Source organism: Acomys minous (genome assembly GCF_964271855.1).
Source record: "Acomys minous genome assembly, chromosome: 10".
In the NCBI taxonomy this organism is placed as follows: Eukaryota; Metazoa; Chordata; class Mammalia; order Rodentia; family Muridae; genus Acomys; species Acomys minous.
The window spans coordinates 3,154,753-3,182,084 of NC_140491.1; the positions used below are offsets into that span (position 1 = coordinate 3,154,753).

The window sequence follows — 27,332 nt, forward strand, 5'->3', positions numbered from 1 at the left end:
GGCTGTAATGTGAAGGAATGGACTTGGCAGCAAGGGCAAGGGGAGAGAGAGAGAGAGAGAGAGAGAGAGAGAGAGAGAGAGAGAGAGAGAGAGAGAGAGAGAGAGGAGGAGGAGGAAGGGAAAGGGAGGGAGGGAGAAAGAGACACAGACAGAGATACGGATAAAAAGCAAGTCTTCCAACTTCATATGACTTAATAAAGGAAAAAAATTGCTCACAGGTATACCAAATTGACTGAGTTTTAGTTCAGTTCAGATGTAGTCAGGTTGACAACCGGGTATCAAATTTATTTTTTAATGACTAGCATTGCATTTTGCCGATGTGTTTTTAAAGGTGTTTTCTTTCTTTGCAGACACGAATTCTCTATGGTCTCTTGTTTAAATAGGAGAAATCTTTGCTCCTGGCAAGGCAGAAGTTGGAATCCTTTGGATAACAGGGGGTGACAAGAGAGTTACCTCATTTGAAAGACTATAAGACAAGTTTATCCATATTTTAAAATAGAGACAAAAGTAAAGATAATTTATAAAAGAAGGATCCCCACCCAACTCCCCCAGAAAACTTGAGGATATTCTGTGCTCTTCCTTATTCCAGTTGAGCTTTTCGTTTTTGAAAACAAAACACAAATCTTGGAAGAGCTTGTTCTGGAAAGTAGCTGTGGTAGATACAGTTGGCTAATGCCACCACTGATTTTTTATTCCTATAAGTGAACCAACCAACCAAACAAAAATGTTTGGGTGTGTGGTTTCTGTCTATTGTGGAGTGACACTCTCCGGGTGTAATATGGCCATTGCCTTTGTGGAGTATGAGCAGCTGTATTTATACACTTCCTCGTGGACTGGGGAAGGGACTCACAAGGCGGTTTTCTTCCCCAAAGACTTAGAGGCATTTAATAGTTAGTGGTTACTGGAATAGAGATTTTTCTTCCTTCAGTGTTGTAGCCCCTTGTGAGGTATCCAAGTTATTATGGTGACCTTATTAAAACATGTCCACATGTTCCTTCACCAAGATACATTTAGATAATATCCTTTCTTTCTTTCTTTCTTTCTTTCTTTCTTTCTTTCTTTCTATCTATTTATCTATCTATCTATATTTTTCTTCTTCCTCCTCTTCCTATTTCTTCTTCTTTCTTGGTTCATACCTTATTTAAGGTGATTTTCTCATATGTCTGTAAAACTTATTTTACTTCCTTTTGTAGGCTTCATGGATGAGATTTCCTCAAGGGTCTTCTGGAGATGGGAGAGCGGTTTCTTTAGTGTCCACTTTGTCCCCTCACATCATTTAACCCGGGAACTCTGTGATGAACAACTAGAAAATATCAAGGTCCTTTGATCCAGCAAATTAGTAGAATGCATAGGGTTATCATTTTAATTCAAAACAATTTTCAGTGAAAAAATTCTTTTCCAAGACACAATTTGTTAAACAAGTTTCTTCTAGCAAGTGATAGTCTGTGAGCAATATTATAGACAGAATTCTTGATAAGCTTTTTATTTTTATTTCTGTGAAAGATACAAACTCAATTCTGATAATGTGATAGGAAAAATATATAAATTCACCACTTAAGACAGTTCAGTTCAAACTATCCTTTCTCGAGATGTTTGCTGTAGGTGAAGGAATGCTCCACCGTTCACAGTGGAGCTGTAGCCCTGTGACTTCCATTCAAGTCTTAAGCTTTTGGATCAGACAAATGAGGATTTATTTATTTTTGGCTAGTTAGTAACTTTGTCATTGGATGAGCAACTCAGTTATTTTAAGCATCATTCTCACTGTGTAGTATTTCAGGAAATACTTTGGAAATTAAAATACAAGCATAATATTTTGAAATAATATACATAAAGTATAGCAAACTAAAATATATCTATTACTTTTAGGTCAATACAAGTATGAAATTGAAGTCTTTAAAATTCTTCAAATAATGCACAACAGTATTTGGTCTGTTTATTAAAAATTGCCATCATAAAGGGATTCTAAAGAATTACAAAAGGACATTGGTAGAGTTCTCATACTCCAGCAAAAATAACCCAGAATCTAATCCTCAGACTTGAAGGTCAGGTCAACAGTTTAAGAATAACATTTTAAAATATACTCACAGCCCTAAAGAGTGCTCTCATTTTTTACTCACTTATTTGTAATATACGTCTAACATTCTTATGGGTGGAATATAGTTCACTACCAAGAGCACTCTGTTTGTTTGTTTGTTTGTTCATTTGTTTGTTTGTTTTTTAATTTTCCATATTGGAACTCCATTTGGGTGTTGGGATTTTTTGCTTGTTTGTTTGTTTTTTCGAGGCACAGTTTCTCTGTGTAGCCTTGGCTGTCCTGGACTTGCTTTGTAGACCAGGCTGGCCTCGAACTCACAGTGACCTGCATGCCTCTGCCTCCCAAGTGCACTACCACTGCCCAGCTGGAAATTTTTAACCGATCTGGAACAAAGCAGATCAAAATGGGTTGCATTGTTTTAAACATTTAAAAACAAATAACAATACCGCAGTTGGAGTTCAGAATTGCTTTGACAGAACTAATTTGGAGAAATCTTGTCTTTGGGGCAAGGTTCTTTATGTGGGGCATTTTATCCTTTATAAGTTAAATTTCATAGGTCAACTCTTGGCGGCTACTGTTACATCGAAGTTCAAATAATCCTCTTCCCCACTGCAGGCCGGAAGGGCATAGATTATGCGATTTAGAGATTTCTGCCTCGATGAGTGGAGAGTTCTTTTCCAGACTTTGTCTTTTAATACGGGTGTCAGTCACTTGCAGAATTTGCCTCTATGGAGTTACTATTTGCTAGGTAGCATATTTTAGGTAGCACATTTGCATCATCTGTAGAAAGTTCTCATATTTGAAAGATCCTATAATTCATTTAGGTGTTCTCATGCCTCTCCTTGTCAATATAGGTAAATTATTCAATGACTTTCCTCTCCTGTGCAGCATGTGTGCATTAGTAGGATGTCATAGGTTCTATTAATACAAGATGTACACTATCAAAGAGCAGGATATCAGGGCAGAGTAAGCATCTTTTATCTGTGGATGGCTTCCACAGCATTTAGATCACATTTAGTTGAGCTTCCTGAATTAACAAATAAATTGCAAATGACCATGAAAATGTGAGAATAAAAGGTTGAAAGAAAAAAATGTCCATGTTTCCCTTTTTGCTTTGGATCAACCCTTTGAATAATTTAATATCATCTACCCGAAGCCCCAGGAAGTAGCTTAAGCCTATTAAATAATTTAACAAATGCCAACAATATGCTAAGAGAAATGACAACATTATTTTAGACCGTATCTTAAATGTCACGATAGTAAGTGCTTCCTTTTTCATTCCAATACATTTTTGGAAACAATTTTGTTCCAATTAAGTATTACTAATTACCATGTTACCATAGGCCAAACTCTGTCTGCAGACTTTATTAGAGAGAAGGCTAATAGTCAAAGACACTTGGCTCCATGCTCTTGTAACAGATGTAGCAGATAGTGTGCATTTCCTCTTTTAAAGCTTTTATGCAAATGAACCAGGTGGACATGAACATTTCTCCAGTGGTTGAGAAACACTGTTCTCACTAGGGAAACTATATTCTAATGACTCTTTATTCCTTGCTAGAATAATACTACATATTGCTTTTGGAGTTCTGTAAAGTGCCACAAAGGTTCAATAACAGGTTGGTGGACAAAGTGATAATGACAGTGTGAAATAACTCATACAGTATATCTTTATTCTGTACTGTGTTCTTAGTCAATACTATAGTGATTTTACAAGATTGTGCTGAATGCTTCATTTTTTTTTTCAATTATGAGAAAATAGTGTTATGGGCTTGTTATCTACGCCACTAGTTTGTTTGTTCTTCAGAGCAAATAATATCCCAAGTAGATCACATTAGTATCTGTTGTTTGAAATATTGTCCCTAGTCATTGTTTTGTCATTGTGTTCCCACTTTCATAGTAAAGGGTGTCACAAGGTGAGATAAAGTAACTTGTTTGCTTTTTGTGTTTCCTAAGTTTGTTTTAAAATTTCCTATTTGTGTAATACATTTACACAATTCCCTTCTCCTTCTCACTGTACTTCTCCTGTGCCCACATCCCACTCCTTCTCAAGTTCATGGCTTCTTTTATTTAATTACTATTGCTAAATATATGTACATACATAGAAACATAACATGCTGTATCCAATTAACTAAATATTTTGTATTACAATTAGATATTATAATCCTTTGAAGATTATTCAACTCTATATATGCTAAATTTATTGAAGCTATTCAAAAGTTTGCCAAATAAAAATGACCAGAATCAAGTATATTTGGGGAACTGTCTTGATAAATTAATGTCAAGTTAGGATATCATAGCATCCATGCCATTGTGTACATTCATGAAGACCTTGGAAAGAAACCAAGGACAATGCATGCAGTAAACTAGACCCCCATCCAGATGTAACCAATGGACACCACATTCTCCACAATTGTGTAGAGAGTGGGGACCAACTGGGACATGAACTCTGGTGCCCCCTATTTGACTAACTTCCCCTTGATGGGGAGAACTGGTGATACTCAGCGTAAGAGTAAGCAGGGTACCAGGAAGAGACCCGATAGGCTGTGATCTTATAGTGGAGGACAAGGTCCCCTTCTGTCACACACCTAGGGGAGGGGAGCGGGATGAAAGAGGGAGGGAGGGGAAACAGGAAGATACAAGTAAGCAGATAATAACTGAGATGTAATCTGAATAAATTACTTTAAAAAAAAAAAGACCTTGGAAAGAGCTTGCACTTTAGTTGAAGGCTTGCCTAGCATTATCGGGGTTTGAGGTTTGTTTCCCCCCACCCCAACTCCCTCCAGCACACACACATTAGTTAACCTTGTCTGCAAATTTTCAAAGTGAAAACTATAAAAAGTCATTGTAGCTAGGTCATAAAATATTTAAGATGATGAAGTTTGTTAATGTAAATAAAAATATAACTAATTTATCCCCAGAAAGAGCACTACAATGTTTATCATTACCTTATTTTGTTTAGTCCTCTATCAAGTATTTTTTTCCTCCAGCCACTAATCAGGAGCAATAAGAAATGCGTCAGAAGCGAAGTCCATGATCATTGGTTTGAATACATTCTTTTATACAATCTACAGATTAAAGAGATCACATAGCTTTCTTTCAAAGTATTGAAGTGTTATTTATAGCTCTGTCTCAGATACTATGAAGCTTCCATTAGATAGAATTAGCATAATAAAAGTGAGAGAAACTGATAGATTTTAGAAAGAATGTTGCAGAGAATGGTGCTACAGGGTTCCCATGAAGGAAATCATTCTTGTTATTGTGTTATTAATACAGCAGAGCTCCACTGCCCAGCTGAAATACCAGTGTCTGAAAATGCTTGCAGTAAAGCTTCCACAATATATTCTGGGCATTTGCACATGCTCTAGTAATTGTCTATTATTCCAGTCATTGGGTTTAAATTTTTGTTCTTTTCTAGGTGTTATATTTTAGCATTTATTCCAAATCTTTGCCCTTTTCAAATATACCATAAACTGGAAACCCAAGAATGAAAGTTATTAGCTTGTTTTTTTAAAGCAATAAAGGTGTTGAAAACATTTTAATTTTCCCCTTTTAAATTCTTTAGTATATTTTCCCCCATGTTGCAGTAGCTGATGCAGTGACCTTTGTTGCTGTAGTTTTCCCCGTAATATAATCACTTGTATTTTAGCTGAAGAGTGCACCCAAGATCCCATTCTGTACGCTTTGCCTCTGAGTGCCTACCCTTCCTTCTCAAATCTTTACAATTTCTCCAAGTCAAGGCTTTCACAGCTACTGCTATAGCTCCTCCAGTCAAAATGCTCTTTTTCCAACTGTGACATTTTATTAAAACATTTTTTTTAGTTCTTTGAGAATTTCTAGTTTAGTACAGCATTTAAAAAATTGCCTCCTCTAACTTTTTGGATTAATCCATCTTCTATACTCGCTTAACTTTGTGTCTTTTTCTTTAAACCCTCTAAGATCAATTAGTGATGCTCAAATATTCATAGATGTATGTTTAGCTTTCCACTGGAGCATGGTTGATTTGCCAGAGAATACGCTCTTAGAGAGAACTCTCCCTCCCTCTTTCAACAACTAACAATTGCCATTTGGTCCATGGCTGGTGGTGGGATCCTGTCCTTAAGTCTCCTCCTCACTCTGGTATTTAGTTTTGTCTGGGTGTGAACTGGGTTTGTTCATATTTTCAGGTTAACTCTTAATTCCTATGTGCAGCTGTCCTGTTGTGTCCAGATGATAATGTTACTTTGTAGTTATTCACCAGGTATAGCTCTTGAAATCTTTTCATTCTTTCTTCCACAGTGATTCCTGAGTCTTGTAGAGGAGTGTATATATATATATATATATATATATATATATATATATATTCTTCCCTGTAGCACACTCTCATTCTCTTAGTCTGTACACTTTGACCCATTGTAGATGTCTGCTAATCACCACCCATTGAAAATAGAAACTTCTCTGGTGAAGGTTGAGAGATAGATTATTTATAGGGAAAACAAGAAGCCATTAGGCATAACACCAGTAGGGTCTGCTCTAGGGACTGTATTCTTTCTAGCTGTTGGTTCTTGGCCCAATATTGGTATAAAGTATGACTTTTGTCCTTTTAGCAGGACTTACACCTAACTTTCAAAAAATAAAAATTTAAGTATGCATACATAGAAAGAGTTAAATTGTGCTACCCTGTAATAGGGTAAAAATCCTTTGGCCGCACATCAGAATAAGTAGAAGCACCCTTTCTTCATCAGCTTTCCGGCACGAGGCCTTTGCACCACAGCAATGCAGTTTAGGGCAAGTTTGTCTTGGAGCCAAGGATTATACTTGATTGTGCTTTTGTAGTCTTCCTGCATTTATCACAATGCCCTTATCTACCAAGAAGATACTGATATTAAAACACCACTGGGAAATTGTCTGTTCAAATCCTTCTCAACTGGAAAATCTTTACTTTCATTTCATATTGCTATGGCCATTTGAAGGGCTGCCATTTCATGGACTTACTGTTTCTCATTAGTAAAACATTCTTGTTAAATGCAATCCATTTGCCACGTATAATCAGGTTTCCTAGTTAATAAAATATATAGGCATCAATAAAATACTGTTACAGATATTTACTTTCTGATTGCTGAATATTTAGTGATTTAAGATCATAATTTTAACTACTACTATACAATTATACCTAGAAGCATGGATTCATTTTTTTTTTCATGGACTCATTTTTTTCTTATATTATCAGATAACATCTTTTACCCAGGATGGCATTTAATATACTTGTGTGGCTGTTTAACTTGTTTTACTTGATCTTTCACTGGCCATAGCATTGGTCATATTAGTGTCTGGATTGTGGAGAACAAATACTATTCAAGTATTTAATTTGTCCTTCACAGTGGACAGAAGAAAGTACCCAGCTGCTTTCAAAGTTGAGTAAAGTCTCAGGGTACACGTTTTCTATTCTACCATATAACCTTTGATGACAGGATGGATAAAGAGAAGTGTCTAGAATGTGGAAAAGCAGACTAACTCCTGAAGTATATGAAATGAGTTAAGAAAATAAAGTCACTGAAAACTCCTTATATAAAATATGAAGAGTAGACTAATAGGTGAGCCAACAAGAGATCTAGAGATATTTGCAGAGCTCAAGTCGAACATCATGATAGTAACAATAATGTTTAAAGGAGATGAATGTGCTCAGAAGAGCGGGGTGCTGGGAGGACCCGGAGGACTCAGGAGCCACACAAGGAGACCATCAAGGCTGGTGGATCTGAATCCAAGGGATCCTACACAAACTGAAGCACCAACCAAGAAAAAATACATGCAGAAACCTAGACCCCTGATCAGATATAGCCAACGCCAATGGACAGATCAGGCTTCACGGTGGGGGTGCGGAGGGAGCAGGGAGTGCCTCCCACAAGAACCCTGGTGCCTGTGATTTGAACACTTCCCTTTGGCAAGGAGGAGGCCCTGTGAGCACACAGAGGAAGGGGATGGTGGCTATCAGTAAGGGACTTGATAGGCTGTGGTCAGCTGGTGGGGGACAAGGTCTCCTCTGTCAGGGGACTAGGGGAGGGGAATCAGACAGGAGGGACAGGAGAGGGAGGGAGGGAGGGAGGGAGGGAGGGAATAGGAAGAACAAGAATGAGGGAGGCACAATCACAGTGTAATGTGGATAAATTACAATAATAAAATTTAATTATTAAACAGAGTAGATCTCAACATTAAACCATACACACTAAATCTGTTAGCAAAAAGTGGGGAAGAGTCTTGAGCTCCTTGGCACAGGAGACAACTTCCTGAACAGAACACCAACAGCTCAGGCTCTAAGATCAACAATTAGTAAATGGGACCTCATGAAATTTAAGAGCCTCTGTAAGGCAAAGTTCACTGTCAACAGAACCAAATGACAGCCTACAGATGTGGAAAAGTTCTTCACCAACCCTACATCTGACAGAGGCCTAAGGGTAATATCCAAAATATATAAAGAACTCAAGAAATTAACTACCACCAAACCAAAAAATCCAATTAACCTACACTTTGGGTTTACTAAGGTAGTTAATTTTTATTCCTTCTCAAAACTCTAATGAGGTTGAAGACCAGATAGTTTAGTTTTACAATTAAACTTAGTTGTTTAGGGGTTAAGATATTTCTAGGTCTAGATAGATGTTTTAAGTTGATAAAGATGAGGTATGATAGATATTGATTGATATTCAGAATTTGAGACTCAACAAGTCAGGAAAGATGTTTTCTTCAAGGTTGCCAAATTCAAATAGCCAAAACATGAATATTACATTTTTATATTTCCTGATTGTTTCATGGTTCTTCTTGCTGCATGTAATTTATTATATTTATGTGTAATTATATAAATGTATATGTAGAAAAGAAAAATAATAAGAATTAAAAAAAATGGGGCATAGACCTAAACAGAGAATTCTCAACAAGGGAATATTGAATGGGCAAGAGACACTTAAAGAAATGATTATATGGGAATTGTATTGGACACGTTTTGTTTCTCTGATAAAATACCATGACCAAAACCAATTTAAGGACTAATTTATTTTGATATACAATTCCAGAGGGAGAGTCTATAGTGGCAGGGAGGCAAGGTAGGTTGTCAAAGCACGAAGCTAAGAGATCCCATCTTCACGCATATGCATGAAGTGGAGGTGAAAGGAGGCTGCCCTAGCAATTTTCACAGTGTCCCAAACAGTGCCCCCAACAGGGAATCACATATTCAAAATCATGAACCCCTGGGGAGCGTTGCTCATTTGAATCATCATGGTGGTTGAGCAATAAAGTTGCTATTCTTGGAATGCTATTTGACAGATGGAAAGGAACTCAAGTGTTGGTTGTCTAAAGAGGAACAAATAGTAAACTATTTGTGTTTAACATGAATTTGTATATTCACATTTATTTTGTTATGTTTTGTTTGAACATTTAAGTATCCAACTTGAGCTCTTCGTTTTAACCTGAGAACAGAAACATTTGTAAATACAATATGTAAATTTGAGGATAAAAATAATGTGACGAGAAGCACAGATGGGATCTTCTCTACTGGGATCATGAAAATGTTCCTTTTGCAAGATTTTTATTTCAACTTTCTTAATAAAGGCCTTCACTTGCATATGATATTTATATCCAAATCCTGTCCTTAAGACTTTGCATTTTATATTTTACTGCTTTAAAGAGGAGTGGTGTCTTTGATTGCATAAGGCTGCTTTTTAAAAAATTCATTAACTTATTTACTCACTTTATATCCCAATCGTAGCCCTCTCCCCACTCTCCTCACTGTCCACCCTCACCTCCATCCCCTACCCCATCAACTCCAGCACTTCACGTCCCATCAGGACTGAGCACATCCTCTTCCTCTGTGGCCTACCAAGGCAGCCCCACAGGGGGAAGTGACCGAAAAACATGCAACAGAGAGTCCTTGTCAGAGACAGCCCCCACTCCCCCCACCAGGGGACCCACATGAAGACCAAGCTGCCCGTCTGGTACATATGTGTAGGGGGTTTAGGTCCAGTCCATGCATGGTCCTTGGCTGATGCTTCAGTGTCTGCATGCACACCCACCCTTGGCCCTCCGGGTCCTTCTTTCCTTTCCCCCACTCTTGGACAATGCTCTTTGCTCCCTGACCAATGTTTGGCTGTGAGTCTCAGCATCTTTTTTGATCCACTGCTAGGTGGAGCTTTCAGAGGACCACTATGCTAGGCTCCTATCTGCAAGCATAGCAGTGCTGTCTATAGTGTCAGGGGTTGGCTCTCTCCCGTGGTGTGGATCTCAGGTTCGGCCAGGCATTGGGTTGACAGTCCCTCAATCTCTGCCTACCTTAATCCCTGTATATGTTCTAGGGAGGGTAAATTTTGGGCCAAAGTTTCTGTGGGTGGGTTGGTGTTGCCCTCCCTCCACTAGGAGTCCTGCCTTATTAGAGGGTGCCTTCTTCAGTCTCCATGACCGTGTCTCCAACACTAAAGAAAGGTCTCAGCTAGTGTTAGAGTCACCCCCATATTCTCCTAGGAGCCTACCTGGTCACAGTTCCCCAGCTTGTCTCAGATTTGCCCCTCCCACCGTTGCTTTAAAGATGATGGACTGAGTTGCATTTGACCTCAAAATACATCCAGATATTGCCTGGACTACTAAAGAGTTCTCCCTTTCCCACACTCACCTTAGAATTGGCATTTACTGTATATATCTTTTATTTTTATTTTTGCACGTTGTCCTGATTAGAGAGGAGGAAACAGCATTTAGAGATACACATTAGCATTAAGAAAGCAGAGGAGTCTTCACATGAAGAAAATATTTAACATTTATATTAATCACAACCTGCTAAACCATGAATAATTTAAATGCTGATTTGAAAAGAAGCTCGTCTGACAAAGCATCACCCCATCTTTTAAAATGGTCCCCTATTTCCTCTACTACTGTTTAATTCTCTGCAACAAAAATGTTTAAGAAGAGTGGCTCAGAGGATAAAGGCATGTTTCAGGACTGTAGCAACTGAGCAGCCAGTTTTAGCTTTAATACACTGACTTCAGTTTTGAAATTTAGTTACCTTCTACTCTGTTAGGTGTTCCTGGTTAAAGATGGGTTGGAGAGCTCTCTAAACCGTTTTTATTTTGTGTTAGGATGGGACCAAAAGCCACTTATATTTTAAACATGGATCCTAGCTTTGAAATAGATTTCAAATTTAAGTTATGACAAATGTCAGAAACATTAAAAAAAATCCATGAAAACAATGTATAATATTAAGAAAGTGTTAACAGCCAAGTGTGTTCTTATTACTTTAAAACTACATTTTACTACTTATTCTTAGTGTCTATTATAGGCTTAATTGAATTTCTCTAAATTTCATGTTCAAATTTGTGATATTAGGAACAAAACTTCAAACAATGATTAAATAGGGGGAGGTAATGGAGGTTGAATGGGATAAAAATACTTATATACATATAAATCATAGTAAATTATCATTGTGTAATTATATAGTTAATATAACATAGAAAGTAAAGTAGGGATAAACAGACCTTATCCAGGATAAGGATGTACATACAAAGAGACTTCAAAGCCTACTGAGGGCTGACCGTGTGATGTCATAGAGACTCCAAAGCCTACTGAGGGCTGGCCGTGTGATGGCATAGACTTCAAAGCCTACTGAGGGCTGGCCTTGTGATGTCATAGACTTCAAAGCTTACTGAGGGCTGGCCTTGTGATGTCATAGACTTCAAAGCTTACTGAGGGCTGGCCGTGTGATGACATAGAGACTTCAAAGCCTACTGAGGGCTGACCTTGTGATGGCATAGAGGCAAAGGGATGTCAGAACAGGCTGCATGCAGTAGAGTGGCTGTGTAAGAGGCATACACAAGCCAAAAATAAGCCTCAGAACAGGCAAACTTCCTGAATGATAATCAGAGACTCTTTCAGTCTCCAGACAACACATTTTCATTGTTTAGGATACTGGATACATGCACTGCATCTCTATCTTTTATATATAATACATATTTCTGCCTTCTGTACATTAAGCTTATGTTACACTATTTTCTACAGAAACTTAGAAAGCCAACGCTGCCTTTGTTGCAGGTCCTGTCACTTCTAACCAATTAGCGCACATTTCCCCAAAGGTGAGGTTCTATAAAGCGCTGTATGACTGGGTTGTTATAGAAGACGGAATAGTGCAACAATCCCCAACCGAGCACTCTCCTCCTACCAACATCTCCAAGCCCTTGTGAGCGCCACCCTGAGGACCCTTAGTGCTGTCTTCACTGTAGGCGGCGCTCTCTAGCATCTGCTGATTTTGCTTCCTCAAATGCTTTTCTTCTTTTTCTGAGTAAATCTTTTGCTTTCCAGCGTTTTGTTCACCTGCGTTTTCTTTTATAGGGGAGATCAAGATCCTGGACCAAAGGGTTCTGACCACCTTGGTAGTTTTCCCCTATTACAGATTTCTTTTTGATGTTTGGCTTTGGTTTTTTTTTTTTTTTTTTTTTTTTTTTATGCTGGAGGTCAACTCAGCGCTTGTTATATAAAGCAGGTGTTTCCAATAACCATTCTCAGGCTGAGGCTGACTCCTCCCCTTTCCGCCTTGATGGCCAGCTATTTCTAGTGCTGATATCAGAGGCCACATCAAGTCAGGATCCGATCTTCCTTCTCTATCTTCGTGTTGGAAAGTGTTTTGTTCTGGAGATGACTAATACGCAAAATTGGTTTGCTAAGGCCACTTCAGTGATGGTGATAGTGGGATGATGTGAAAGAAGCCAACACAGATCAAGACGCTAATTATTAGCAGTTTTAGTTAAAGTACATTTAGCCTTATGCCTGTGCCCTGTGTAGTTTTTCTTTCTTTAAAACATTGGGTTTACGTGTTTTATAGATACTATATTTAAATGTCAAATGGCTATTTCTACAAAACAGAAGTAAAACACTGACATCCTATTAATGACTATTTAGCATGCTGAGAAGGTAGGGTTTTCAAGGATCTGCATTAGTAGACTACTGTTTATATTGCTTCTTAAAACTAAGGCCTGTGCTTAAAAGAGAAAATAAATGTTTGAGGTTGAAAGGCTTAAATTCATAGATACTGAAATGAGATTTTAAATAACAGTATGACTAAAATTCTAGAAAGTAAAAATATGTAGCTTGTTGAGTATGGTGATCCATGTCTTTAGTCCTAGCATTCAGGGGGCAGAAGCAGGAGGATCTCTGAGTTTGAGGCCAGCCTGGTCTACATAGTGAAACTCTGTCTTAAAAAATGTGCACCTTCCCTTTCTTTATTCTGAAGGAACCTTGGTCACACCACCTCGAGTCTCATTACATGTTTTGCATTGTGGAATGTCACAGTACGCTGCATAAAATGATTTTAGGAAAGTTTGTCATACACATATGACCATGCCTAAACAAAATTTATTTATTCATAATGACATCACATTGTTTGGGCCATTTAGTGAATGCATTTTGAATCTCAGAGACAATGTTAGGAAATAGGTAGAGTCGTTTCTGATATTTATTTAATATGTAATGTGTTTCATTTGTCCTTTCTTAAGCATCATACAATTGACAATTTCTTTAGTATATATGAAATTCCTATATATGTGTATTTCTATCTCCAGTCACATATTAGGAGGCCAGGGCCCAGAGAAGTATTTCATCTTGTATGAAAGCATTGAATATCCAAATTTTTACACCTTCGTACATCAAGTATTTCTTCAGTAGCCTGAATATATCTGTGGCCTTTGATTGAGTGACAGTCTTTAGAAGCTGCAAGCCAAAGAAGAAAGCTAAAGGAAGCAGCAGTGGGATCTAGAGTGTGCTAAGGAACTCGGGGTTTCTAATACAGTGATCAGAAGAGATGTTCTGAAGTTAGGCATGATAAAGTCTTGCTTGAAAGACCTTGGCACCAAAAACTGACAGTATTTACTTACCATACCAAAGTACATCCTAAGAAACTTAAGATTAAAAGAAAAAAAGACTATGAAATGTATTCATTTCATCTAAAAGAAACTAGATGTAGTTTATTCCTGAGAGATTGATTAAGGTTACTGAATTGAAGGGGCTAAAAGAAATGCTTTGATGCCTTTTTTCTTGTTCTTATTTCATTTTTGAGTTTCTTCCTGGTGTGAGCATGGGAGCAACAGAGTAATAGGAAAGTTAGGATCAGCAATACCGTGGTTTTAACCTGCCATCAATCTTTGATTAAAATCTGGAGGAAGTAAAGGAGATGCTACACTTTAGAAGATGTTTTAAAGTTTTATGCATGATTCAAACACTCAACAGTTGTTTTTGAGTGGACACTGCAAATTCCGAAATTTGAAAAGTACCCAATGTTGTTTTTAAGAAACTAAGTAATTATAGCTAATAAAACTTAGTCTGTTTTAGTGATAGAATTACAAAGCAAATTGAATACATATTATTGAAAAAGCAATTGCAGTGCCAGTTGCGTAGATTGAAAATGTATAAGGAGCATTTGCATTTTGTTTAATAGAATGTTTTCTAGTTTCTGAGCTCTATCATTTTTTTTTTTTTTACTAACAGAAGCAATATTGGTTGAAGGATGGAGGGAAATGTTATGTTATTATAGACAAAGTGGTAAGGGCTGTCTTTCATGAACTATTATGATTACCAACAATATGATTATCAAAAATTCATCTATTTGTCTGTTTGTCACTGGGGACAAAAGTGAAGTTCCACCGACCTTGTTCCTTTTTCTTCAGTTTTGTGGTTGACACTGCCCAACTTTAGACGTTATTATTGACTCCACTGCCCTCTTTTACTGCACAAGGGAGACTGTGATATTTAACAGGAAATTTTCTCAATTTTACTTTCTGTTCAGGGTCTTGAACCACGTGTTGACTTTTGCTTTATTGGACACTTGATGTCTTGTTTGGTGACCTTCTATTATGAACTGACCTAGCCATTTGTATTTCTTTAAGAACACCGATTTCTTCTTTCCTTTTGGCTTTGTCCAGACAAGTCTTCCCCTCTATCTGTTCCAGATACTTTCAAGTTCTTTAGGAAAGACCAATAGTCTCTCTTTTCCTTATCCAGGTCGCCCTTTCACTCTGACTTTGATTTCATATTCCTTGAATTCTTCTAGGGTGAGTCACTTGGCCCCTCACTCCCTCTCTGTTCCAGTCACTTCTTGTCTTTATCTAAACACAACTAAAATTTCAACATCTGGGCAATTTCAAGGAAACAAAGATGTCCTTCATCTGAGTAGTCCCTCTTTATCTTATCTCTTGTTTTGTAATCATTTCCAAAATCTAGATGCCTGAGTTCTTCTTTCCTTAGTCAATTGTTTTTCATTCCCCAGCCTGTCTTTTTCTTTAAAACTGTCTTCATCTAAGGATTAGATTGGATGACCTTCCTGTGGGTCTTCAGTTCTAGATGGCCTCTAGAAATCTAATCAGAGACTTAATTGTTTGAGAGGCCTTAATAGTTTAAAATGATAGAGTTGGAAAGTGACACTGATGGTCACCAAGTAAGGTATCTTTGAGAATCCCATCAGTGAGTCTGTATTATCAACTGCTTGAGTGCGATTAATACACAGAGGATGCTTAAGGAACCAGCTGGGATGCAGCTTTTCTGTGTGCTTCAGTATGATGATGTTTATGTTGTACTTTGCTATAATGCTTGTTTCACTTTGGTTTTCTCTATTGGTTTGGGTGAAAAAATGCACAGAGAATCTACAAGTTTCATTTTTTTCATTAGAGGAGAGCAGGCTGCAAAACTTAAAAGGGACACCCTAGCTCAGGGGACTGGACATCATACCCTCGCATCTCCTAGTAATTAAACTGAAATAGTTGCTATTTACAAGCAATTTTTATGCATTAAGGGCAACTGCTCAATAGTATAGAGTTATTCCTGATTTTACTTGTCACATGCCGTTATAAAGATCTTCTCACTTCTCCTGCCTCCCTCATAAAAGTACTTAATTGGCTTTTCTGATTCTTTCTTGTGAGCCTAAAACCCAATCTCTTTGTCAACAGTTGTTTCACGCATGAACATGTCTGTTACAAGCTCTTTGCATTAAAAAGAAGTAACTGAACCTAAAAGAAATTTAGAGTGCTTTTAAATGTAGTTTTAATTGTAATCAATACACTACAAATATTTGTAATGTCAAACAAATTAATCACATCTATTAGGCATGATACTTATAGTACATTATATGTTAAATAATATTTAAAGTTCTTACTTTTCCTCATATATTAATAGTAATTAGTAATGTATCTTATTTTCAGGATGCTAGTTATAATAAATCCTAAGGGAAATTTCATTTCTGTTGTAGAGAACAATAGTAAGCTTATTATTTTTAAAAAGTCAGTAGTAAAATAATAAAAACTGCTCAGAAAATATCTCCTGAATAATCCTTAAGGCCAGCAAGGTAAGCGAAACACATACTTTACATTTCCTGTTTATGTTCTCATTATTGTGATCTCTACCGTGCCTAGAAATGCAAACACCTTTTCCTTATGCCTTTCTAGCTGCTAGGATTACAGGTGCTACAGACGTAGCTCTGTATAAAGGACTGTCGGACTCTGCTGCATAAGGGTGAAGTCCAGCTTCTCCTGATGGCCGTTCCTGCCTGGTTAATGAAGAACAAACTCCCTTTCCTAACAGAGTCCTAACTCCACATTATCTGGTAGTCCCAGATTTTGTAAGGGGCATCACATAGTACTAGTGGAAAAACAAAGGCCCTCCCCTTTTCTGATAAGGAACTTTAACAAGCACAGGAAATCGCCGAAGCACACCACCCTGTGCTGACATTCTAGCCTCCTACAAATGGCCCTTAACAGTACCTAGGAGTCATCTCCTCACATATAGGATAATCAAGTACTGTTTTCTCCTTCTTGTGATAGGACCCTGTGGTATTTACTGTGAACAAGGCACTGTATGTAGATTAAGTATCCTGGTACCCTTAGCCTTAGGGAATTAGACACATTCACCCTCACAGCCCCTCTCCCCACGGCCCAGGGCTTATAAATCTGATTCACAAGTAAAGTTTGGCTTGTTTTCTCATTCCACCAAGACTGTCTGAGACTCCCATTATTCCAAGGGGAACCGCACCTGGATGCCTGGTGATCAGGTAGCAATGGTGGAACTGCCTTTGCAGCCGCTGGGGCCAGCTCAACCCCTGCAGATAGCAGGTGCGGAACCCCAGGGAAGCACCACCCACTGAGCCCGCGGCTCTCATCGTCCGCCTTCAGGCATTTTGCCTGCCTCCCCTGCCTGCCTGGCCCGGCAGACAGACCAGACAGCTGCAACACTGTGAAACCATGGCAGGCCTTAGGAATGCCTGAGTCTCCATTGCCTTTTGGTACCGACAATTTCATGACCTTTTGGGTGGTCTAGGGCATTTGTCCTCTCTCTATGCCATGACCTTGGCTGTAACACTTATGGAGCCCCCAAGTTTGCACTGCCTTCTGAGACTGACAGTCTCATTCTAAAAAGGGCTGACTGTAACACCTGGCATGGGAACTCACTACCCACCTCCCCTGGAGGGCCTGGGAACCTGGCTTTGTGTCCAGGACACCAGCCTCACCCCTAATGTGTTCTAGTCCCCCCCTGAGCAAGAAAGGTTCCTGTCCACAGGAAAGTCATGCCTGGACCAACCTGTAAGACGTGGGTCCCAGATCTGCTGCCAGATGTGGAATGACATTGGACACAGGAAAAAAAATCTGACAAAAATGTTCCAGGCAACATGTTGCTTTCAAATTAGAAGTGGAAAGCAGTGGCTGACCCTTCCCGTTTCTTTTTCAGTGGAAAAAAAAAAAAAAAGATTAGTGTGTGAAGCTGGAGCCACTGTCTTCAGACTTGAATCTCTATCATTATGGAATTAGCATATTGTCCTGTTTTACTTTTATGTTGGTCCTATGGATTGGACAGTGCTCGTCATGCTTGTGTTGTGAACACTGTATCCTCTTACACATCTTCCCAGCCTCTTCCTACGTTTTATTCGGGACAAATTACAGCTAGTTTTTGAGTTCACAGGAAGCACATCCAAGATGTATGTAATCTAATCGTTCTCTCGCAGTCACATGAGCTCTGCAGGAAGGTTCCACTGGTTACTTGATCTTTCCAGCCATGTGTCTTTTCTTGTGAAGGAGAACATTATGAAACTTCCTTTTAAGTTCTGATAGTAGTTGTGAAAACTAGTCTGGTCTATGCTACTAAAAATCAGTAGCTGCTTATCCACTTCTTTTTCATTTGAATTTTCTACTTCTAATTAATTTTTATAAAGAATATATTGTATTTTAAATCGATGTTATTTGAGTTATTTTTAATTATCAGATGTGAAAGTACTCATAGTTAACCAAGTTTGTAAGGTGGTTGAAGTTTGTTTTCTCATGAACTGTATATTCTAATTGTCCAAAACCGTACTATAAAATTAGAAAAATTTAAGATCTGTGTGGATAGTTGGTATAGCCATTATAAATAACATTATGTATACCTTAAGAATCCATAAATATTTGTATATCCTGATTGTCACTATTTATGTATCTCATTATTAGTGTGTGAAGGTATTTATAAATGTTCATTTGATATTTCTGTCTAGATTTGAAACTTGAATTTAATATTTCACTCTCAAGAAGGTAAGTAAGTAGGCCTCATTTTCATGATTTGTGTGTGAGCGCGCATGTGTGTAACTATTATTGGTTGGAAAATTACATTTTCCAGTGTTACTGGTGTAGTTCTAATTTTCTAATTTTTGTTTCATCGCTCATTTTTTGTACCTCTTGGTGCGTGAATAGCTGCTCTGTACATTGGAAACATGTTGGCACAAATTCCTCAAGGGGTAGGTTACTGTCAAGATGAATCTGCATTGCTTTCTTAACTCACCCTACAGTTTTGGAGTGCAAAACAAATTTCCCTTTTTGTCTTCTCGTGTCTTTGCTAGAACAAGATCATGTTCCTGGAGACTCACTAGAGTTGTGGTTAGTCTGTCCTCACAATGCTCCTGAAAATACCTACCTGCCAGAGCTGCGGTGTGCTGTGCTCAGTGAGGACGTGCTGCTAGACACAGTTGTCATAATATCATGGCTTCCCCATATTTTGTAGTGTCATTGATTCCATCTAGACTTGAGATTCGGTGTCAGCACTTTCCTCACATCTCAGTGGTGATCAGTATTCTTACTCGGCAGGCCAGGGAAGAAAGTGCTTCTTTGTCCGTATCTGTTCTGACAATTTGATATATTTAGGTTCATCTCATGAATATCATTTGATGGTATTTTCGGCATCCAGTAAAAAATAGATGCTTTTCAGCTGTACAGAGCTAAGGTTTATAATAAAATTTACATTGCAGTATTCATGACAGAAATAACGATGAGGCTAAGTGGTCCTTTGTGGGCTAACCAGTCTCCCCATTTTAAAATATCTCCTTACTTAACCTGGAAAAATTGTAATGTTCATCACATAAGACTATTTACACTTGATTATACTTATCTCCTGAAGGTTTCCATCACTGCTGTGATCAGTAACTCTCACTAAACATGTGTAAGATGGTTCTTTGTATGCATTCATCAGACTTAATAAGGTCGTTTGCCTCAGGATGCACATGGACTTTGGCAGGAAAAGGCAATGTGCTCTGAAGTGACTTCCGTCTTCTCCATGCACTCCATACCACAGCTGAGCTGGGATTTGCTCTTGTGGTAAATTAGACTCATGCAGAACAATTAAAACTCTGGCCCACAGACTCAGTTTATTTTATATTAGTAGTCCAAGTGGTATTCTCAACAAAAGTGCATTTTATGTTTTTATTAAAAATTATATTTTGTAGAAGGCCTTGTCCCTGTGTGTTGTTAGCCAGGCCCATGATAACTGAAGGCCAGGGACAACCAAGTACAAGTGCTTTTCTCCAGTTAAACAAACAAGATGAGGTACAGAAGCAGGAGGTGGGAGGTATCACTGAGGTTTGAAAGGAAAGGGGCCTCTGGTGCACGCTACAGCAGAAAGAACACACAAGTCCTTTGTACTAAGGGATGACAGAGTGATACGTCCAGGGCACAAGAGTGTGAGTCTGCATTCCATCCCGAGGATCCACGCTTCCTTCTTCAGCTGTCCTTCTGGCACCAATGTAAGGAAGGAGAAGCCTTAGTTGCTATTTGGAGGAGAGCCAGCCCTAGTGAGCCAGCCCTAGTGAGCCAGCCCTAGTGAGCCAGCCCTAGTGAGCCAGCCCTAGTGAGCCAGCCCTAGTGAGCCAGCTCTGTTAGCCAGCCCTAGTGAGCCAGCTCTGTGAGCCAGCCCTAGTGAGCCAGCCCTAGTGAGCCAGCCCTAGTGAGCCAGCCCTAGTGAGCCAGCCCTAGTCAGCCAGCCCTAGTGAGCCAGCCCTAGTGAGCCAGCTCTGTGAGCCAGCCCTAGTGAGCCAGCCCTAGTGAGCCAGCCCTAGTGAGCCAGCCCTAGTGAGCCAGCTCTGTGAGCCAGCCCTAGTGAGCCAGCCCTAGTGAGCCAGCTCTGTGAGCCAGCCCTAGTGAACCAGCTCTGTGAGCCAGCCCTAGTGAGCCAGCCCTATTGAGCCAGCTCTGTGAGCCAGCCCTAGTGAGCCAGCCCTAGTGAGCCACCTCTATGAGTTAGTGAAACAGTGTCAGTCTAAATATTTTGATCTGTGAAAGTAGAGGGAAAACAAAATGGAACTCGTGGCCAAAACTTTGTCGTCTCCCTGTATGTCAAAGCTGAAAATTTCACAACTATTAAAATGACATTAAATACTTTGTCAATTACTTGTTTAGACTACTGCTTTTGAATTGTAGATGTTTTTCATATATTCTTAACATTAACCATTTTCAAGTATATAATTTGGAATTTTTTCCTGTGTCGTTATAAGCTGTATCATAGACAGACAGAAATTAATTCTGATGTGACTGAACTTATCTGTGTCTGTTTTGTTGCCATTGATTTCATTCTCTATGTAGGAAATAGTGTTTATTCTAATAACATGAGGGCTTTCCTATTTTTCTTAACATGATTTATGGTTTTAGCTATCTTTTGTTTAATACTTTAATGACATTTGAGTTGTGTGTATTTATGTCAGGTGAGGATGCATCTTTATTATTTCCCATGTACATATCCCATGTTCTCAACACAGCATGTTTTCAAAGCCTGTCCTTTCCCCCATTTGATAGTATTGGCATGTTTTCACTCTCAGTTGACAGCACGTGATCCTTTATGTCTAAGCTCCAGCTCCACATTTCTTGCTTTATATGTCATCTTTTTTTTTTTTTTATGGACTCATTCTCTTGTTTACTATTGCTCTGCAATATGCTTTGAGATTATCAAAATACCCATTTTTTTTTTCAAAATTGTTTTGGCTAATCATGGGTACAGATACATTTATACTGAAATATTTTTCCTTAAAAATATAATATTGTGATTGTGATGACAAGTACATTAACTCTTAGAAGTGACGCTTCACTGTACAATGAACCTGAGATCTTGTAGACGTTATCTGGCACAATCAAACTCAGAGTGACTTGTTTTGATGGTGGATTTGGACAGCACCATAACGATAGTAACTCTGAGGTAGATGAAGTGTTCAGAGTCAGAAAGACAAAATGGCCGACCCATTCTCTGTGGTTGGCATTGGAGATGGAACCTGGTGCTATGAGAAGGGATAGAGGTGGTGACTGGAGTCAGCCATGGGAAAGAAGCGTTCTCTAGAGGCTATGGGAGGACCAGCCCTGATACCCACTTACATGTTTTTTCTCAGTATGACCGATTTCACATTTCTAATCTCCAGAACTATAAAAATCAATACTATTCTTTTGAGTCAACAAGTTTATGGTTTTTAGTAGCTGTGAAAAATGTGTGGTCTTCACAAAGACGCTTAATATAACCCTCAACTCTGGTGATACATGGTTTTGCACCCGCGCTGCACTCTGATACTGCTCATATATAAGAAACTGTCTGGACCTGCAAGTGCTTCATCCTTTAAAAAAAATTTTTTTTTGCTTATAAGTGAAAGTAGACATGACTTTGGCATTTTAATCAGAGCTGTGATATGTATCTTATTTCAATAATATAATATTGAATTATGCAGTAGCAGGTAATAGTTTCTATTCATAAATTGACTCTCATACTACAAATGTTTGTTTAACTACATATTCATACTCATACACAGACACAGACACAGACACACATTCACACACACACAGACACACACACACAGACACACACACATACAGACACATACACACTCACACACAGACACACAGACACACACACATACACACACATACACACAGACACACACACAGACACACACATACACACAGACACACACACACAGACACATACACACTCATACACAGACACACAGACACACAGACACACACACACACACAGACACATACACACTCACAGACACACAGACACACACCACACACACACACACACACAGAGAGAGAGAGAGAGAGAGAGAGAGAGAGAGAGAGATGCACTAATTTTGTTATATCCTATGTAGGAAAATATATTTCTTCGATATGCTTGTCGATGTATGGCAAGTAAAATTATGTGAAGACTTCTCTAGTGAGGTAGAGTAAGGGATCTTTTAATTTGAGTGATGTTTCATCTCAAGGACTGCATTACAGGAAAATGGAATGAATCAGAACAGCATCCAAACAGGCTTATGGATTTTCAGACAGTGCCTGAGATCTGCACTGATTCCATGGCTGCTTGTCTCACCATTGGAGGTATATTATCAAAAGGATAGTAAGGGAAGAGAGAAAGAACATAGCAGTCAGACATGGTGGATAATTCGTGCAATCTCAGTAGTTGGTAAGGATAGACAATACCATCATATGTTTAAAACCAGCCCAGGCTAAACAAAACCATGTCTAAAAAAGGAAAGAAAGAAAAAGAACAACCCACAGCTGTGCCTTCGCCTTTCACCTCTCTACAGAAGAACTGGTCTTACACTTGAGCAGGAGGAATTTAAACTCCAGGATACATATCTGCCTGGTTCCACAGTGTCCTACAGTTGCATTTTACCCCACAGCACATGTTGTACGTGTTGTATGACCAAGCTCTGGTTCCCCCTTGGAAATTACACCGTTTCTTTTAGATAATGCCTGAGGTACTTAGGACTCTACACTTACATTGCCAGCACATACCTGAGCCCATTTCTACAGCTTCTGCTGGCCTCTTTCTGTTATCTGTTCTGCCCAAGAGAAGATTCTGTTAACGTACTTTCTCAACCCCTAAGCAACAGACAGTTTTCACTAGTTTAGAGGAAGCTTGATTGTGCAGTCTACAATGTTCATATGTGTCCGAGGAAACCCCTCACATCAAAGGAAACAGCAGAGAGTGAAGCTGGAATGGTGAAAAAAAATTCAGCATTTACTATTAACCAAGACCCACAATGAAGATTTAAGTATTAAATCGTTTCATTTTCATGGCCCCCTGATGAAGTTTCATTTTTATACATCTCACTTTACAAATAAGAACACTAATTAGATATATGCATTTCTAAGACAGGGAGTGGCTGGGTTATAACTGGTTGAAGTCAGCTTTGAGGATTTTGGACTTTATTATAACTTATCTGTGGCCTCCCTACCCGCTTAACGTTTCTATAGCATGTGAGCAATGTAAAGGAAATGGCACTTTTTAGGCATTTTTGCGGTCAAAGATCCTCGGAAGACAGAGACCCAATGCAATTATAATTCTCTCCCCATGCCTCAGAATAAGAAATGAGATCAGAGAAGGCGATGTTTGTGCTTGCTGATGGTTTAGCATATGCAAGCAAGGCAAGAAGGGTGAAGTTCAAGAAGACCAGGCCTCACTGGTACAGGCAAAGTTTTGGCTTTGCATCTACTTTACGTAAGGGACAAGACGTTTGCTAGAGATGAATCATTCTAGACAGGAAAGCATCCGTCTATGTTTTGAATGAGAAGCTAAAACCTACCACATGGATCCCGGAAGCACTGGCACAGCTGGGATTTTATTATAGATTTGCCACTGTGAAAGATAATGTGGAGTTATTTGCCTGTGCCAAGGCTACAACTTGTAATCATGCCTCTCGTTCTTAAGAGAATTGAAAAAGTGTGTGTGAAATCGGAGCTGATTTGAAGAAGCATAAATTACCACACAGGAGTTTGCCTGGGAGCGCATCCCTAAGTCATCTCTCAGACTTTGCTGGAAGGCTGATGCAAGTCCATTACTCTGGGTCTTGTTGCATCTTGGGGATGGATTTGTGACTGAAGTGACCAGATGGAAACCTGCCACTGGCCCCTTCACCAGTGGAGAATTCTGTAGGCGCTCTTCTGAATTTCGTTTACCTCCAGCTTCCGGCCAGCTGTTTCCTGTGGAGCGCATCTGCTCTTCCATCGCCTCCCTCATAAGGGTGGATCCTGTTACCTTCCTCTGCCTGCACACAGGCAGCAAGCCAGGTTCAGCATCAGCACGGTATCTCTGCAATGACTCATGGTCTTATTTCATCTACATCATGAATCCCATGAGAGTATGGACCACATCACAGTCAGTCTAAGAAAATATGTGACACTCTGCATGCTTCCAAATGGGAACAATTAGTTCATTAAAACATTTTTTGTTGAGAAACAATGCTACTTTAATTGGCTAAAAGGAACAGAAGTGCATTGCTGACAAGAAGCACTGAGATGGTCACCAACATGTATACACATTCATGTATGTTTGTGCCATGTATGCTGTGTGTGTGTGTGTGTGTGTGTGTGTGTGTGTATGTGTGTGTGTGCTGGTGTAGTGAAGGTTGGCCTCTGGTATAGAATGTCACCTGTAATTTAGAGATATAAACTTATTACTCATTTTGCAGCATAGATACTGAGATATTTCATAGTGGTAATTAACAAAAACAATGCATATATTCTGAAAAAATTTACTTTTAAGAATATGGGGCTTATTTTCAGCTATGTTTCTGTCTGCATGTTTTAGAATTGTGAAAACATAGCATATAGGTGTATGTTCTACTTTTTAATTTAGTATTTGATGGGACAATTTCAATGCTTTTGTATCTTTTAATCACACTTTAACTGATTGTATATCTTCCATTCTTTGTGAGTTCATTCATTTAACCACTCATCAGATGTTTACTGAACATCGCCCTAAGCCAAGCACTACCCATTGAATGGGGTCATTACTCTGCAATAACTTGTTCCAAAGATACAGGTTATGTGGCTGTGATGATTATTTTTGTGTGAACTGGACTAAGAGCTACCAGATAGACAGTAGGACAGTATTTTTAAGTATGACTTTTTAGTGTGATTATGAAAGACATTAGTATTTAAAAATGTAGATTGAATAGTAAAAATTGAAGAAATATTGTCCTATTCCATGAGAATTTGAAAAGAAAAGAAAACAGCAGAGTCGGGTACAGTCACTCTGTGATTGCACCAAGACTGTGTCAAGCTGCCTTACAGCGTGTGGCTTCTGTCCCTTGGCTCTCAGACTCAGATCTGGGTTTACAGCATTGGCGTCCTGGTTATCAGGAATTAAGACCGATTTCAACATGGCTTTGCTGCCTCTGTATGAGACAACTGACCACAGGATCTTTTTGTCTCTCATATGTGTGAACTTGGCTGAGGACAATGTTGGCTGAGGAATTATTCACTGCAAAAGCAAAAGGGTCTGAGTTTGGACCCCCAGTCTCTGCAGAGAAACTGGCTTTGTGGTGCAAAACTGGAAACCTTGCACTGGGCATATGTGTTGCAGGGACAGATGGACCTGTTGGCTGGCCCAGCCAGTCTAGCTGAAATAGCGATTAGTCTCTCGGTTCAGGGAGAGAAACTTCTTCAAAATAATAAGGTGGATATTGATAGAGGACAATACCAGACATTAATTTCTGGCTTCAGCACTTGCTTTCATAGTCCTGCGCACATTCATACACCATATACACATACCCCAACATACATATCTATGAACAAAGATAATGTAATATCTGATAACATACATACATACATACATACATACACACACATACATACATACATACATACATACATACATACATACACACATATACATATATACACTATTTCTGTCCATCCATCCTTTTGTGTCTGCTGTTCTGGGAAATGCTAACACAGTGGCCAATCTGTCAGTTGCTTAACTGGGCAGCATTTGCATCCTCCCTCTCTTAACAGTTTCAGATCCTGAAGTTGGAAAACACGCATCCCAAACTTCTTTTCCAAATGTAGCTGGTCATTCCACTCAGCTGTAGCATATGTGACTGAAGTGCACTTCAGAGACAAGATTTCTGGGAAGCTTTTGCTTTTCCTACAAAAGGAGGTTCTTGACAATAATTCCACTTTGTTTTATTCTTTGAAAGACAGTATCGTATTTGGGCTCTGTTTTCTATCAACTATGAAAATATAAGCATCCTTCTGAGGAGTTCAGGACAGAAAATACTGAAAAATCCCAGTTTCTAGTCATATCATTGACCACCTGAGCAGTGTAGCCATTATGTGTGACAAGATCCTTTATGCTGATAAAACTACCTCTGACTTGCTAAATTTTGACTAGTCTGATTTCCTGCTATTCATAACTAGATAAGGTAATAATGTTTTCTATTACTTAGCCAAACTGTTTTTATGACATCTTTAGTCCGTTGTCACCTTTTCTCAAATTCTAAACTTGGTATAAAGAATAACTTCATCTGAAAAAATTTAGTTCAATTGAAATTCTGATAAAATAAATTGTCTGACATATATCACAGGACACAACAGCATAGATTCTTACACACTTAAGTAAATTGGTGTATTCAAATCTGAAACAGCCAGTATTTCAAATGGGTAAAGATTACTCTTTGTGGGCATAAGGACAAATGTTTATATACTGTTGTTAGGTATTACTCTGGCTTAGTAAATTAATTGTTGTGGGTTCTGCTCCAATAACTATCATTGTGTATGTACCAAGGTTTCCAGTAACAGGCATGGTTTCCCCATTGAAGTCTCCTTATGGCTTATTCAGATCATGGCTAACAAAGGAACCTGCCAGACAGAATGGAGAAAAGCCACTGAGGTTTTCACTTTGCATACATAACAATAGGCAGCTGAGGTAAGCTGGGAATGGGAGAGTTAGCCTTCACCAGGGAAGAGCACACTGAGTTGCTGTCTAGTGCCAAAGCTTAGACCTGAAATATACACAGACTTAGTACTATATGGTTTGAATAGATTATATTTAGTAATTTACATGTATATACATATCATATGCATTTATGTATAGATTAACAATTAGTGAAGAAAATGGACATTGATTTGCAGGAGAGAGTAAGGAGTATATGGAAGGATTTCAATTGAAGAAAGGGAAGGGAGAGATGTTGCGATTAGTTTATAATTCCAAAAATTCAAGAAGAACAAAGCAGTAGAACACTATTGGACCCTCA

General features: G+C 38.7%; 1 protein-coding gene and 1 long non-coding RNA gene across 4 annotated transcripts in view; one reads left to right on the forward strand and one right to left on the reverse strand.

Annotated features, from left to right (window-relative positions):
* The window catches only part of KCTD8 (potassium channel tetramerization domain containing 8), a 215,760-nt gene that overhangs the window by 21,959 nt on the left and 166,469 nt on the right, over window positions 1-27,332 (forward strand). The window lies entirely within an intron of this gene.
* Window positions 1,939-11,550, reverse strand: LOC311607706. Of its 2 annotated transcripts, XR_014782708.1 has the most exons (4): window positions 11,521-11,550; window positions 10,665-10,718; window positions 4,981-5,100; window positions 1,939-2,418 (listed from the first exon to the last, which is right to left on the reverse strand). It is a non-coding gene; the product is annotated as an uncharacterized lncRNA (long non-coding RNA). The 2 variants fall into 2 exon arrangements; XR_014782709.1 differs by lacking the exon at window positions 1,939-2,418 and having other exon boundaries at window positions 4,782-5,100.